We start from the raw sequence: 16655 nt of genomic DNA, 5'->3' as shown, positions 1-16655 counted from the left end.
GTATATCCCTCAAGTTTTAAGTCAGAATCACTGTAGACCAGCCACTGATCTTTAGTATTTCTCAAATAATTAAGGATGGTTTTTACAACCTTCCAGTGGTTGCTACCTGGATCAGACTGGTATCTGCTCACTACTCCTAGTGAGTATGCCACGTCTGGTCTAGTACATGTCATGGCATACATTATAGATCCCACTGCCGAAGCATATGGAATTCTATCCATACTCTCTCTTTTTTGAGGTATTGTCGGACAATCCCTTTTAGAGAGATTAATTCCATGTCCCATCGGAAGATAGCCTTTCTTAGAATTAATCATACTGAACCTCTTCAGTATAGTATCAATATATGTGGATTGGGATAATCCAAGCAATCTTCTAGATCTATCTCTATAGATCTTCATCCCTAGGATGTAAGATGCTTCTCCCAAATCCTTCATGGCAAATTGAGATGATAGCCAAACCTTTATTCCTTGTAATGCAGGAATATCATTTCCGATTAAAAGAATGTCATCCACATACAAAACAAGAAATATGATAACTGAACCATTTGCCCATTTATAAATGCAAGATTCCTCTTCATTCTTAATGAAGCCATATGATTTGATCACCTTATCAAATCGTATGTTCCAACTCCGTGAAGCTTGCTTTAATCCATAAATGAATTTTTGAAGCTTGCACACCTTAGACTCATCTGCAGATATAAAACCTTCAGGTTGCATCATATACACCTCCTCTTCTAAATCTCCATTTAGAAAAGCGGTTTTAACATCTATCTGCCAGATCTCATAATCTAAGTGTGCTGCTATCGCAAGCATAATCCGAATGGATTTGAGCATTGCCACAGGAGAAAACGTCTCGTCATAGTCAATACCATAACGTTGACGATATCTCTTGGCAACCAGACGGGATTTATAGGTCTCTACTTTTCCGTCTGCGCCCCGTTTCCTTTTGAAAATCCACTTACACCCTATAGGGTTAATCCCTTCGGGTGGGTCAACTAATGTCCATACATCATTGACCTTCATGGATTCCATTTCGGATTGCATGGCTCCAAGCCATGCATCAGAGTCATGCCTCTGCATAGCATCCATATAGGTGATTGGATCCTCATCATTTTCATCAAGTTCGATAGGATCCCCGTCCCGGACCAAGAAACCGTAGTATCTGTCCGGCTGATGTGGTACTCTACCTGATCGCCTTAATGGTGCATCTAAGATGGGTTCTGGATCTGATCTAATCAAATCCGACTCAATTGGTTTAGTGGATGGTGTCGGGTCTTCTACATGTTGAACTTTTCTAAGCTCAACATTAGAGCTTTTAGTTCCTTCACTAAGGAATTCTTTCTCTAAGAAAATAGCTCTATTACTTACGAACAACTTTTGTTCTTCAGCAAAGTAGAAGTAATATCCTTTAGTTTCTTTAGGATAACCAATAAAGAAACATTTGTCAGACTTGGGTTCAAGTTTGTCTGCTTTCAAATGTTTGACATATGCCGGACACCCCTAAACCCTAAGGTGAGAGAGCATTGGCTTACGTCCAGTCCACATCTTATGTGGTGTTTTATTTACAGACTTGGAACCTTATTTAGAATGTAGCAGGCTGACTCAAGTGCATATCCCCAAAAGGATATAGGCAGATTCGCAAACCCCATCATGGATCGAACCATGTCTAACAGAGTTCGATTTTTTCTTTCTGATACACCGTTATACTGTGGTGTACCAGGAGGAGTCCATTGGGAGAGAATCACATTCTCTCCTAAATATGTCAAAAACTCATTGGAAAGGTATTCGCCTCCTCGATCTGATCGAAGAGTTTTAATACTCTTTCCAGTTTGTTTTTCTACTTCATTACGATACAATTTGAACATTTCAAATGCTTCAGATTTATGTCTCATTAAATAGACATAACTATACCTAGAAAGGTCATCTGTAAACGTAATGAAATATGAATACCCACCTCTAGCATCTGTGCTCATTGGCCTACATACATCAGAATGTACAAGGGTCAATAAATCACTGGCTCGTTCACCTTTTTCGGTAAAAGGTGATTTGGTCATCTTACCAAGAAGACATAACTCACAGGTTGTCAATGATTCACAATCATTAACATTGAGGATTCCCTCTTTACTTAACCTGTTCATCCTGTTCTTGTTAATATGACCTAGCCTATGATGCCAAAGGTAGACATCCGTGACATTATCTATTCTAGGATGCTTATTTGACGTGTACATTACATTAACAGGTTGTGATAACAAGTAAATGCCATTGCTCAATTGTCCATTCATTACAATAACACCATTCATAATGATATCACAAGAACATTTTTTTATTGAAATTTCATAACCGTTCATGGCCAAAAGGCCTACGGAAATTACATTCAATAAGAATGTAGGACAATTGTGACAATCACCCAAGACAACTACATGAGAATTGAAAACAAGTTTGAGATTTCCTAAAGCTAGAACTAGAACAGATCTTCCATCTCCAACATTCAGGAATCTCTCGCTGTTTTCAAATCTCTCATTGACCTGAAGTCCTTGCAACGAATTGCATATATTAAACGGACTTCCAGTATCTAATACCCAGGTCGAATTATCACATATAGAGAAATTACAAGGTGTTATCATATAAATACCTTGATCAGCAACTGATTGCCCTTTTCTCTTGCTTAGCCTGTTCGGATCAAGTGAGGTAAGGTACCGAGGACAATTTCTCTTCCAATGCCCCTGCTTCTTACAATAGAAGCATTCTGCCTGACTTTGGTCATCCTTAATCCTTTTGGTTTGACTATGCTGAGTTTTCAGCTTTCTATACCAATTATTGAAGTTGGGACCAGTCAACTTGTCATTATCCAATAATGAGCGAAGTGACAAACTTGTGACCATTTCTACATAAAAGAAAATTTGGCTATTAGTATATGAATTGACTAAACACAGTAGACTTGGACTTTAGTCTAAAGATACTCCCACTATTTTATACAAATTGGTAGCCTCTACCTCCAATTTGAAAAATTACTCCTAATTCTTTAGTGGGCACTAGAACCCAATAGATCGCATATAGGCCCGAGTGTGGCTCGGCTAACCCATATGCACCTATTAGTAGGTTCTAAACCAGTTGCTTCACCAAGCAACTTCTAGTGATAATTTTGCCCTAGGTTCTTCGGCAGGCGTGTGGCGCCTCCACCGAATACCCTAGTCAGGTCCAACTATTAAATAATAAGGTTAAGTCTAATCAACTAATAGACGACCAAGCCCGAGTATGGCTCGGTTCACCTGACCGCCTATTGAAGGTACACTTAACTCATCATATATTGAATGATAATTCCAATGCTTGATAAGTACCAGGTGTGTTGCGCCTCTAATAATTATCAAAATATTGGACCCATTATCACCCAACTTAATGGGAGGCTATGACCTAGTTATCCCCATAACCATTTCATTTTAAGGACCTAATAATTTTAGAGGATTTCTTAATTAGGATAGATAAGAAGATCCGGTTAGTCTAATTTCTTCCACTGACTTTACCAAATCAGATTAGACTTAAACCGGTTAAGGAGGCACCTAAATCAGTCAAACTGATTTTCCTTATAGGCATGGGCTAACTCGAATCATTAAGTGATCCAATCAAAATATGATTGACCATGTCAGCCAGGTAAGTGAGATCGGTGGAAGGGATATGCCATTAACTCGACAAAGACGAATCAGTGCGAGTAGCTCCCAATTAAAAATTACCGGTCAAAACTGCCAAACTTACCTTAGACACCGACTGGTTAATCAATTTCGATTTGATTACTTAAATGACTCGAGCTATACCTCTGAGCCTAAATCAAGTTCCATCTTGGTCTAATCAAAGACATGGACTTGATCCATCTACAACTATTGTAAATTGACCTAGAATTTCCTTGACCTAATCTAGTTACTACTTAATTAGATTTGATCAATTAATTCTATTTGTCCATGTATGATTCTAACCTTAGGTCTAACCCAATCCTAGAAACTTGATTCAAGCTAACCCATATGCCCAAATAATTATGCAATGTCAATTAATTGAGTTACAATTCTATTTCATAACACTTAATTCTCAATTAAGTTTAGACTTATGAAAGTTTTGATCATTGCATATTTCTTTTTAATTACATATTAATTACAATCTTTCAGTTCTTAAAACATATTTTCAGATCTGATTTTTTGTAATTAATCACATGTAATCAGATTTAATTCATGTTTAAGTCATTATATTTAATGTTCATGCAACACATATACATAACAAAATGAATTAATACAAACAACATACATCTTATGTATTTATTTTTTCACTTTTATTTTCAGATCTGATTTGTTCATTAAAATCAGAGATCATATGAATCATAAATTTTATTTAGATCTAATCTAAATAATATTATAATTTCAAATTAATTTATGTTACTAATCCTAACACAAACATGCATCATATGCATCCAAAATTTCAGATCTAGTTAATCATGCATAATCAGCAATTAAATCAATCATAAAAATACTTTTAGATCTAATCTAAATATGTTCATGATTTTAGATTTAATTATAAAAATTAAAACATAAAAGTTTAAACATGAACCTGGCTCTGATACCACTAAAAGTGAATCCTAGGTTCTTCGGTGTTAAGCATGCTGATTTTTTTTATAAAAAAAACCATGGCTGAACCTGATCGGGTTGCCTACGTACCCCTTCATAAGGGGGATCAAGCCATACGTAGTTCTTTTTAAGTTTTAAAACACAGCAAAAAAATCGAATCAAACAATTTAATTCATGCATGCTTACAAGATCAAATCTAGAAATCAGCACCTTAGGAACACATAGGATTATGCCGGAATCGTTTAAACAATTATGCTAAAAATTTTATGCATGATTAACTATCAGATCTGAAACTTAAGAACTCTATTCCGATTAATCTCCGAATATCCATCGAATGGATTCTGGAGATAACTCCGTGAGGAGTCCCAAAGGAGGATAAAACCTCGGAAAATCAGACCTAGACCTTGACACCATAATAAAAGATTAATGTAGGATTAATACCTTTTATGATGGATGAAACTTGTGGATCTGATCCTCGACTTCGCAGCCACGCACACGAATGGCTTCTACGAGAAGTCCACGCGAAGTTCCTGAAGAGATCCAATCCTGTGGAAGTGCTAGTGATGACCCAAAGATTGATTCAAAGATTGATTTTGATGATCACAACACCTTGAAGTATAGATACTAATGTTTATGTTGCAAGGAGAAAGATATTTATTTTGCAAGGAACATAGCAAGTTGGAAGAACACAAGAAGGCCTCCAAAAGCACTCAAGAAAAGTTAGAAGAAAGCTACAATTCATTGGCCCAACTTTAAAGTTCAAAAGATTCAAATTGGAGGAGCAAATTCAAAGGAAAATTCAAAAGAATAGTCTTCGAGTCGACTCCTGAGGAATTCGAGTCGACTCCAATGGTTGCCGGGTCGACTCCAAAGAAAGCGAGAGTCGACTCTCAGTGGTACACAAGGGAAAACTCAGAGAAGCAGTTTTTAGACACTGAGATTCGAGTCGACTCCCACAAAGTCCGAGTCGACTCCAAAGACAGCGCAACCCCAAGACAGAAGACGGTATTTTCGTCTCTGAGAGGCGAGTCGACTCCAAGACAAGTCGAGTCGACTCCAAGGCAGCGCGGCTCCAAAATACAGAGGATCAGTTTTCTGACTCTGAGATTCGAGTCGACTCCCAGACAGCTCGAGTCGACTCCAAGGCAGCGCTACACTAAGATGGCAGAAGACCAACTTTCGGAAACTGAGAGCCGAGTCGACTCCAAGGAAGTTCGAGTCGACTCCAAGACTGGATGAGCCAAAAGACAGAGAATCGGGAGTTCGGGCTCTGAGATTCGAGTCGACTCCCAGGACAGTCGAGTCGACTCGAGTGGACAAAATTCAAATTAGGATCCACGGACTACAGAGGATGAGCCGACTCCAAAATTGCCAGGTCAGCGCCAGAAGTTGGCGAGTCGACTCCGGGTTAAGTCGAGTCGCCTCCCAGTCAAGACGGCAACTTTAATTCAAACTTGGAATAGTTGCCGAGTCGACTCCGGAAAAGCTCGAGTCGACTCCTGCTACAGCCGAGCCGACTCCTGATCGCGCGAGTCGACTCCAAACCCAACGGTCATATTGTCAGGAGCTGCAGACTGGTTCCAACGGCTCTATTTTTGTCTCTAATGGCTATATTCTTGTTTCCACTCCATCTAAAGCTATAAAAACAAGAAGAGAGCTAGGGGAGAACGCATGGAAGTAGGAGAAAACATTTAGGGAAGAGATTCCAAGGGAAATCTCCCATAAGCACAATAAGGGCCATTCAAAGTGAAATAGAGAGAAGAAGAGCTTCCAAGTGTATTCCAAAGCTTTCTCACCATCCGTGTGCTGCCGCGGTGATCCTCTACTTCGTGCCAAATCAGAAGAGGGTCAAGTAAAGAAGAAGTCGAGCTCCTCCATCTTCAAAACTCGTTTGAGGGCTTCTCTTTACTTTATTTGTTTACATTGTTATATTTGCTTGTTTAAGAAGCTTTGATTTGTTTTTATTCTTTGTTTTAATATCTTGTAACTTGATTCAATCAAGGGATTGAATCAAGGGGTTAAAGGTTTGTTGGTAAGCCAAAGGGAAAACCAACGGGGTTTAAGGTTTGTTGGTGAGCCAAGGGGAAAACCAACGGGGTTTAGGTTTGTTGGTGAGCCGAGGGTAAAACCAACGTGTAAGGGTTTGATTGTGAGCCCGGGAAAACAATCGGAGTGGTTCTAGTCGGTGAGCCTGGGAAAACCGACCGAGTTTGTTGTGCGCTCGTAAAACAACAAGTTGGGTTGTGAGCTTGTAAAACAACCGGCTGTAATCTGTAGGATTATAGTGGAATTCCCAAGAGGTCTTGGGGAGTGGATGTAGGTGCTGGGATGCACCGAACCACTATATTTTTGTTGTGTTTGTGATGCTCTTTGTTGACTGACCTCCTCACTCACTTACTTAGATATTAAGCTTGCTTAACTCTTCTTCGTGCATCCTTTAGTTGCTAGCATAATCAATTTACTCAATCATTAAATTGAATAGCATACTAGGGCAAAATTAGACTAATCTTTTATTGAACCCACTGCTTAATAGTTGATTAGATTAGAATCATACTCTTGCTAAGGTTAAGCTTCACTAAGCATCCATACAACTTAGCATAATTAATCTAAAAGATTAGAAGAAGTTTAAAAGTTTTAAAAGACCCAATTCACCCCCCCCTCTTGGGTTGTCACCTTGGGCAACAAGTGGTATCAGAGCAGGTGCTCAAATATTATTTGTAGTCTTAACCGACTAGAGCCAAAGATCATGACAACTCAAATAGATAGTTTTCTAGGAGAAGGACAAGCAATTGACACACCTCCACTATTTAATGGCATAAACTATGCACATTGGAAAATACGCATGCGCATCTTTATTCAATCACAAAACTATTACTATTGGAAAATCATAATAAATGACCCTCACACACTCTCTCAAACTTTTAATGAAAAGGACTTAGCACAATTAAATGCTAATGCTATGAACATATTATATTGTGCGATTCAAGAAACAATGTTTAATAAAATTTCTGCATGCTTATCTGCAAAGGAGATCTGGGATACTTTAGAAAATATTTATGAGAAATCTCAGAGTAGCTCACATGTATTTCAATTGCATACTAACAATGAGACTGCAGAAAAAGGTGTTGAAACTTCCATCTCAGTCGAGTCGACCCCAAGTATTTTAGAGTCGACTCTCAAGTTAACCGAGTCGACTCCTATAAGGTCCGAGTCGACTCGAAGGCAAATCAGCTTCCTAAAGACAAAGAAGAAGAGGAAGCAAGAAGAAAGGAAGAAAGAGATAAAAAGGAAGAAAGCCTTGACCAAGAAAGAGTCAAGCAAGAAAATAAAAGTTAGGAGCAACAATGAAGATATTAGCTCCAAGGAACTACAAGAGGTAACTAACCTGTGCTTTATGGCACAAGAAGACAAGGTAAAAACTGAACCTACTTTTACATCAAATGATTTTCTAGAAGAATTTTCTTATGATGAATTATTAAATGCTTTTCATGATTTGTATGATGAATGTAGAAAATTAGCTGTGAAGAATAAACATCTTAAGAAACTAAATCTAAAAATTTCAAAAGAGAGGAATTCTAATGATGAAATACAAGATAAACTAAATTCTGAAAATGAAACCTTACGGTCAAACTCAGAACAATTGATCCAGAAAAATCAGAACCTAATTAAAGAAAATCAAAACTTAAGCAAAGAAATTAACCAATTAAGATCTGTTATTAACAAATTCACTGTAAGTTCAGAAAGATTAAAAATAATGTTTGAAAGCCAACATGCTGATTTTGATAAATCAAAACTTGACTTGACTCTTTTACTTAACAATAAATCTTTAGATAAAAGGGTTATCAATTCACCAAGCAAACCCTTAAATAAGATAACCTATTTCAAATATGAAAAGAATGGGCATAACAACTTTTCTCATCATTCTAACACAATTAAATCAAATGGTAAAGTTATTACTATTAAACAGATATGGGTTCCAAAAGGAACCATATGTCCTAACTCTCAAGGACTCAAGCAAGATTGGGTACCCAAAATAAAAATATGAGTATGTAGACATAGGTGTGCCAAGATACCCATGGACCAAATAGATTCATACAAATGGGTGTTCTAGACACATTGAAACTCAAAAAAAATATAGTCTTTTAGTAAACGTAATAATAATAAGAATAAGGAAATTAGTAATTCTTGCATCTCATCATTATTCTTGTTCTAGTATTTGATTAAAGTATGAATTGCATGTGTTTTGTGATATAGAAAATATTTTTGGAAATATAACCAAATCACTTCACATTATAAGATACTTTACTCACCATTGGATAAAGTTGCTAAATGATTAATCATTATTAAAGATAACTCTATGAATTCTCTATATGCTTGATTAAGAATTATTATCCACGGCATTATCCTTATTGACAATAAACACGAGAATGTGTACTTGGTGTACCTTTTGAATACATGTGCTTAAATACTAAGATCAAAGAATTCTTTTTGGCATGAAAACTTACCTTATGCTAGTATGGACCTAATTTCAAAAGACTTTGTCATAGGCTTACTTAGATTATATTCTGATAGGTCAAAGTTTGCTATGCATGATAACTAAGGAAACAAACAAAAATCATTTCTAAATCTAAAGACGTTGTTTCCATCTCTAAGTTTTTCAAAAGCTTACATTGGATTTATTCTTGGAAAAATAAAACTGAAGTAATTTTCTGTATTTACTAAATCTTGTAAAAGTGTTTCAAATAATAAAGGTTTCCAAACTGTGAAGATAAAGAGTATCATGGCACAGTGTTGAAAACCAAAATCCTGATAAAAGTTATACAGAAAATAATATTAAATCCAATGATTTCAGCACCAAGGACACCATAAGTAAAATAGAATTAATAGAATTCTTGAAGAAATGAAAAAGACAATTATGTATGATAGTCATCTACTCAAATAATTTTTAAAAGACTATCATCACTGCTTGTCATACATATGACTTCTATTAAATCTATTTTTGATGAAAATTTTGATCTTCTGAAAAATGGAAAATGAACCATTGCATATCCTTTTCAGTCGTACATGTTATGCTTGACATGCTCTTATGAAAATAATGCCAAATCTGATAAAGATATTTCTATCCTTGGATATCATTCATCAAGCAATGCATATAGAGCATTCATGAAAAGATTCTAGTTGTAGAAGTATCAATTCATTTTGATTCTTTATGAGACTAGTGATTTATTATCAAGATACTAAAATTATATAGTTAATCTTTTACATATAACAATCTGAAAAACTTGTTAATAATTAGAACCAAATTGGATTTTTCAGATATGCTCTTAATAAAAAAAAAAATTTTTGACTATTAAAAGACTAAATTAAGAAAAGATAAAATAGATCTTGATAAGATTCTTGCATAATTAGAAGTAAAAATCACCTTTATCATTTATTTGCTTTACGAGCGTTATTTTCTATCAAATGAATGTGTAGAACACACTCTTGTGTGGTTATTTCATTAAAAAGGAGATCTATGTAAAATAACCACCATACTTAAAAATACACATTACATATATGATAAAGCAATATGAGATTTGATACAAGCATCAAAAACTTAATATATAAAAGCTTAAGTAAACTTTTTGATAGAAAGCAATAGTGATAAATCTATGGATCAAAAAGAAGAATTTGTAATATTTTATTTGCTCAAAGAATGCATTGATGACATCAGTTTTGGTTCTACTAATGAAGAGTTATATGAAGATTTTACTTAGCTCATGTAAGGTGAGTTTGAAATATGTGTGATGAATGAATTAACATCTTCTCTCAAACTCCAAATTAAGACAAACAAGAAAGGGGATCTTCATTGACCAATGTTAGTCCACAAGAACACTCTTATAGAAGATTGGCATGAAGAAGGTACATCTAAGACCCCATCTTGTAGAATTTGAATAGGATGAGCAAAGTAGATCTATTGTTTAAAGTTGTATTGAAGATTGATAGAATAATTATTTCATCATACAGCTAATAGACCAGAATGTATGCTCATTATGTGACCTTGTGCAAGACTTCAATCTAACTTTAATTAATCATATTTTATTGATAACAAATAAATCATAATCTGAATTTTGATAGAAACAAATGTTTAAGATAAATTGATTAAAACATAGTTAACATATCTTATTGATAATTATCTTAAGCAAATAGAATCTAAACTAAATTGACTTAAACTATCTTGGTTAATGAATCTATCTCTTTAGTTCAAATGATATGTGCTTGCTTATATTTAGGCAATCTCTTGAGTAAAGTGACTCAACATGCAACTATTGTCATATCTTATATTGAGTCATCTAGTTAAAAAAAAAATATATATGTTGGATGAATGCTTTGTATCTTAAAGAAACTAATGACCTTCCTTCAAGAAAGAAAAATGAGAAATTTCAACTTGAAGGATATCTTCATGTAAGATACACTAAACATTCACATGCAAACAAGAGAGAGGATCTTCTTCAGCCAAAAGTTCACACATAAGAAATCTAGTTTGGCTTGAAGAACATATAATGAATAGGTAATTTAGATACCTTTCTCACAAATTAGTTGAGCAAAGTCAGTAACTTAAATCTTATTATGGCATGATTAAATTCTTTAATTATTAATTTTTGATATCATGTCTATATGTGTATTGACTGACTTATACTTTTAGAAATTATTTCATGGTTTGCCCAAACTATAATATATCTTTGCCTATGTCATAACCATGAAATACACAAGTATATGCTTAAAATGTTGATGAAAAATAACTTGTGAGAAGTTATGAAACCTTGAGCATAATGAAAATATTGTTTGCATGATATACATATATATGATACGTAAGATTAATTCTCTATTCTGCTCTCTCATGAAATTACTTGAGAATAACAAAAAGAGAGAGAGATAAAGAAAAGAAAATGGATATTATTCAAGAGAAGTAAAATCCAAGTAGAGGCAAACACTTCAACCTTAAGGAAAAGCAAAACAAACTTAATATATTCAACACATTTGTGAGACTTGTGTGAGCATTCTTTTGGAAGGGATAAAATCCATAATTAATTACACTTAAACAGGGAGGTTTTGAAGTAAACATTTTAACCTTTCTATATTGCTCATCATAGGGATGGTGCCAATGGGGAGGCTAGTGGTAGTACCCGGCACTATTTGACCCAACTATTCGGTGTAGGGCATATTAGGGACGGCACAAGAGGGAAGCTAGTGGTAGTACCTCGTGCCCCTTCCCAACTCCACCGGATAGGGAGCAAATAGAGTATAGAGCATAAGAAAGTTATAAATGAAAAACAAAGTAAATGAAAGTAGAATTAAGTCACATTTTTAATCACTTGAAAACACACTTTAAGGATGAAATCATTGCAAGATTATATTTAAATAGGGGGAGTTTATTTGAAAAGAATTGATTTTGATCCTTGACATTCTTGTACTTAGTATTTTAATGCATGACTTAACACATGGTATATTTTGCATATGGTATGATGTCTTGATTTATGGATTCTCAATATTTTGTAATGTTTCATACTTGGACAATTTGATTGAATGTTTGAATTGCTACATAACATCTTTTGTTTAGTTTTATTGAAAAGAAATTTCAGATTTGTCATTCACAATCATTGTTAAAATCTGAAAGCTAAATAAAATTGTAGAAAGGAGAAGAGAAGAACATCTCTATTTAGGAAAAATAAATTGATATTGATCTATCTTTCTACTTGCCTAACTTTGATACATAATGTCCTAATACTTATTAAAATATCCTTTATTTTGTATCGAAACTCAAAATTAAACACAAAGATTCTGAAAGTGCTTTAATGTTATTGAAATATGTATTTTTCAATCGTAACAATTTAAGATGAGCCACATTGTGAAAGATACATATCTCATATTATGACTTAGAAAGCTTCTATTGAAAATCCTATGTAATTCAGAATCCGATTTTGTATAAAAGTTTAAACTCCATATGATTACTAAATAAAATGTTAATGTAAGAAAAACAGAATTTATTTTGATTGCTCCGATACGCATCCGAAACATATCATTTCTTACCTTCAAAGTATACTAATTTTGATTCAAATGATGTGTCTTACGATGATCTTGATTGCAAGTAAATATTTTTAAAATATATGACTTTATTTTAATATTTAAAAAATTTATTGAGCTTCATGTATACATTGCTGAAGAACTGTGATTAAGAAATTGAGTTCTATAAATACACATACCTCAATGATCATCTATATGTTTTTCTCTCCTACATTCTTAGAAACTATCATCAGAATATATATATATAGAGTGAATACTATAAATTTTGAATAATTCTAGATCACTCTACATTCTCGATAACATAGAATTTCAGTTTTATTCATGTTTATTATTAAATTCTGAAATTCAACCAAAGAAAAGAATGATTAAAGAAGAATGCATCTTTTGAGGGGGAGCTTTAGATATTCAGTATCTTATCCTAAAGAAACTTTAATTTTATGGATTGATTTTGATGAACCTCCTTATATTGCAAGACATGCTTTATTCTATAAAGGCTGTCTTATCTCAAACCTTGAGTCTTATGAAAATGAGCTGAAACTTATAGAAAATATATTTTTGAGATTGACAATTTTATTGAACATTATCTTCAAATTCTAAAATCTTAAATGGAATGATCAATAGAGGGGGAGAAAGAAAATTTCAGAAGGAGAGGTCTCACGGAACTTAATTACATAAATCTATAGGAGAGGGAAAGAATACTAAATGAAAAGTGATCCTAATACTCTCCAATATGTATCATCTGAAATTTAAATATGAAAATCTTTATGATACACCTTGAGGCATGTTATTTGGTTAATATATCTTCTGCACAAATCATGAACCAAATTGCAATTCAAATAGTTGATCTTAAGAGCCTCTAATTTAATGAAAAAAGGGAAGAATAACGTGTTAAATTTTCTTGAGTATCTCGTAGAAAATCTATTTTGGAATTCACTAATGAGTCCTAATTAGCTTGCTCTTTAGAACTTCAATATTGTGCCAATTCATATTTTTATATATGTATCAAATCGTGCTTATTTTCTAGAGGAATAAAAGAAAGTCCTTAAAAGAGCTCTAAGATATATCATAAATTGCATGATTTCATAATTTGGTATTTGTGCTCAAATGCACTTATTATTATAAAGAACCTTTGAAGTCATTAAGAATTAATGACCCAACATGATGATATGTCTTTCACATATATAAGTTTTGATCTTTTACTCTGAAAATTAATCAAAATTGCTCTCATGTTTGATAAAATACTTAATAGATTGGGCAAAAGGTCTTAATTGAACAAGCTTTCATACTTATTATTGAAGAGAGGTTAGATTTCCACTCGTGTTTTCATTGAATATCATTTGTGGTACTTCTTGAATTAACCTAAGAGAGATTCCACCCACACTTGATTAGAAAACTATCTGTGGTATCAAATTAGAAAACTTCTTGAAATCACATTCAATGTGTTCTGCTCTGAAATTATCTTAATTGGCTCTGATCTGTGCTCACTAATCTGATTCCAATATTATTGCCTTGAGTTAAATGATTCATATCCTGGCAATAATGTAACATTCAAACCAGAGTACAGTAAGGGAAAGAAATATTTGAGTGTTCTGATCTTTGTGCTTAATGTTTCACTATCTTTTTGATGCTGTCAAAAAGGGGGAGAAATATCTAAGTATATGCTTATAATGCTTTGTGATAATCAGCTTGAACTGAAATATATTGATTGTGTTAAGCTGATTAAATCTAAAGCATTATCATGAAGTATGTTTTGTTTTAAATATACATGTTGACTACTTCATGCAACTTTGCTATGTATTACTTCTAGAAAACAATATCTTTTATATTGCATATACTCCAAGTTTTGTCATCATCAAAAAGGGGGAGATTGATGACCCAAAGATTGATTCAAAGATTGATTTTGATGATCACAACACCTTGAAGTATAGATACTAATGTTTATGTTGCAAGGAGAAAGATATTTATTTTGCAAGGAACATAGCAAGTTGGAAGAACACAAGAAGGCCTCCAAAAGCACTCAAGAAAAGTTAGAAGAAAGCTACAATTCATTGGCCCAACTTTAAAGTTCAAAAGATTCAAATTGGAGGAGCAAATTCAAAGGAAAATTCAAAAGAATAGTCTTCGAGTCGACTCCTGAGGAATTCGAGTCGACTCCAATGGTTGCCGGGTCGACTCCAAAGAAAGCGAGAGTCGACTCTCAGTGGTACACAAGGGAAAACTCAGAGAAGCAGTTTTTGGACACTGAGATTCGAGTCGACTCCCACAAAGTCCGAGTCGACTCCAAAGACAGCGCAACCCCAAGACAGAAGACGGTATTTTCGTCTCTGAGAGGCGAGTCGACTCCAAGACAAGTCGAGTCGACTCCAAGGCAGCGCGGCTCCAAAATACAGAGGATCAGTTTTCCGACTCTGAGATTCGAGTCGACTCCCAGACAGCTCGAGTCGACTCCAAGGCAGCGCTACACTAAGATGGCAGAAGACCAACTTTCGGAAACTGAGAGCCGAGTCGACTCCAAGGAAGTTCGAGTCGACTCCAAGACTGGATGAGCCAAAAGACAGAGAATCGGGAGTTCGGGCTTTGAGATTCGAGTCGACTCCCAGGACAGTCGAGTCGACTCGAGTGGACAAAATTCAAATTAGGATCCACGGACTACAGAGGATGAGCCGACTCCAAAATTGCCAGGTCAGCGCTAGAAGTTGGCGAGTCGACTCCGGGTTAAGTCGAGTCGCCTCCCAGTCAAGACGGCAACTTTAATTCAAACTTGGAACAGTTGCCGAGTCGACTCCGGAAAAGCTCGAGTCGACTCCTGCTACAGCCGAGCCGACTCCTGATCGCGCGAGTCGACTCCAAACCCAACGGTCATATTGTCAGGAGCTGCAGACTGGTTCCAACGGCTCTATTTTTGTCTCTAACGGCTATATTCTTGTTTCCACTCCATCTAAAGCTATAAAAACAAGAAGAGAGCTAGGGGAGAACGCATGGAAGTAGGAGAAAACATTTAGGGAAGAGATTCCAAGGGAAATCTCCCATAAGCACAATAAGGGCCATTCAAAGTGAAATAGAGAGAAGAAGAGCTTCCAAGTGTATTCCAAAGCTTCCTCACCATCCGTGTGCTGCCGCGGTGATCCTCTACTTCGTGCCAAATCAGAAGAGGGTCAAGTAAAGAAGAAGTCGAGCTCCTCCATCTTCAAAACTCATTTGAGGGCTTCTCTTTACTTTATTTGTTTACATTGTTATATTTGCTTGTTTAAGAAGCTTTGATTTGTTTTTATTCTTTGTTTTAATATCTTGTAACTTGATTCAATCAAGGGATTGAATCAAGGGGTTAAAGGTTTGTTGGTAAGCCAAAGGAAAAACCAACGGGGTTTAAGGTTTGTTGGTGAGCCAAGGGGAAAACCAACGGGGTTTAGGTTTGTTGGTGAGCCGAGGGTAAAACCAACGTGTAAGGGTTTGATTGTGAGCCCGGGAAAACAATCGGAGTGGTTCTAGTCGGTGAGCCTGGGAAAACCGACCGAGTTCGTTGTGCGCTCGTAAAACAACAAGTTGGGTTGTGAGCTTGTAAAACAACCGGCTGTAATCTGTAGGATTATAGTGGAATTCCCAAGAGGTCTTGGAGAGTGGATGTAGGTGCTGGGATGCACCGAACCACTATATTTTTGTTGTGTTTGTGATGCTCTTTGTTGACTGACCTCCTCACTCACTTACTTAGATATTAAGCTTGCTTAACTCTTCTTCGTGCATCCTTTAGTTGCTAGCATAATCAATTTACTCAATCATTAAATTGAATAGCATACTAGGGCAAAATTAGACTAATCTTTTATTGAACCCACTGCTTAATAGTTGATTAGATTAGAATCATACTCTTGCTAAGGTTAAGCTTCACTAAGCATCCATACAACTTAGCATAATTAATCTAAAAGATTAGAAGAAGTTTAAAAGTTTTAAAAGACCCAATTCACCCCCCCCTCTTGGGTTGTCACCTTGG

This window comes from Phoenix dactylifera, unplaced genomic scaffold, assembly GCF_009389715.1.
Source record: "Phoenix dactylifera cultivar Barhee BC4 unplaced genomic scaffold, palm_55x_up_171113_PBpolish2nd_filt_p 000383F, whole genome shotgun sequence".
NCBI classification, from domain to species: Eukaryota; Viridiplantae; Streptophyta; class Magnoliopsida; order Arecales; family Arecaceae; genus Phoenix; species Phoenix dactylifera.
Note: the sequence above shows the minus strand (reverse complement) of the source record.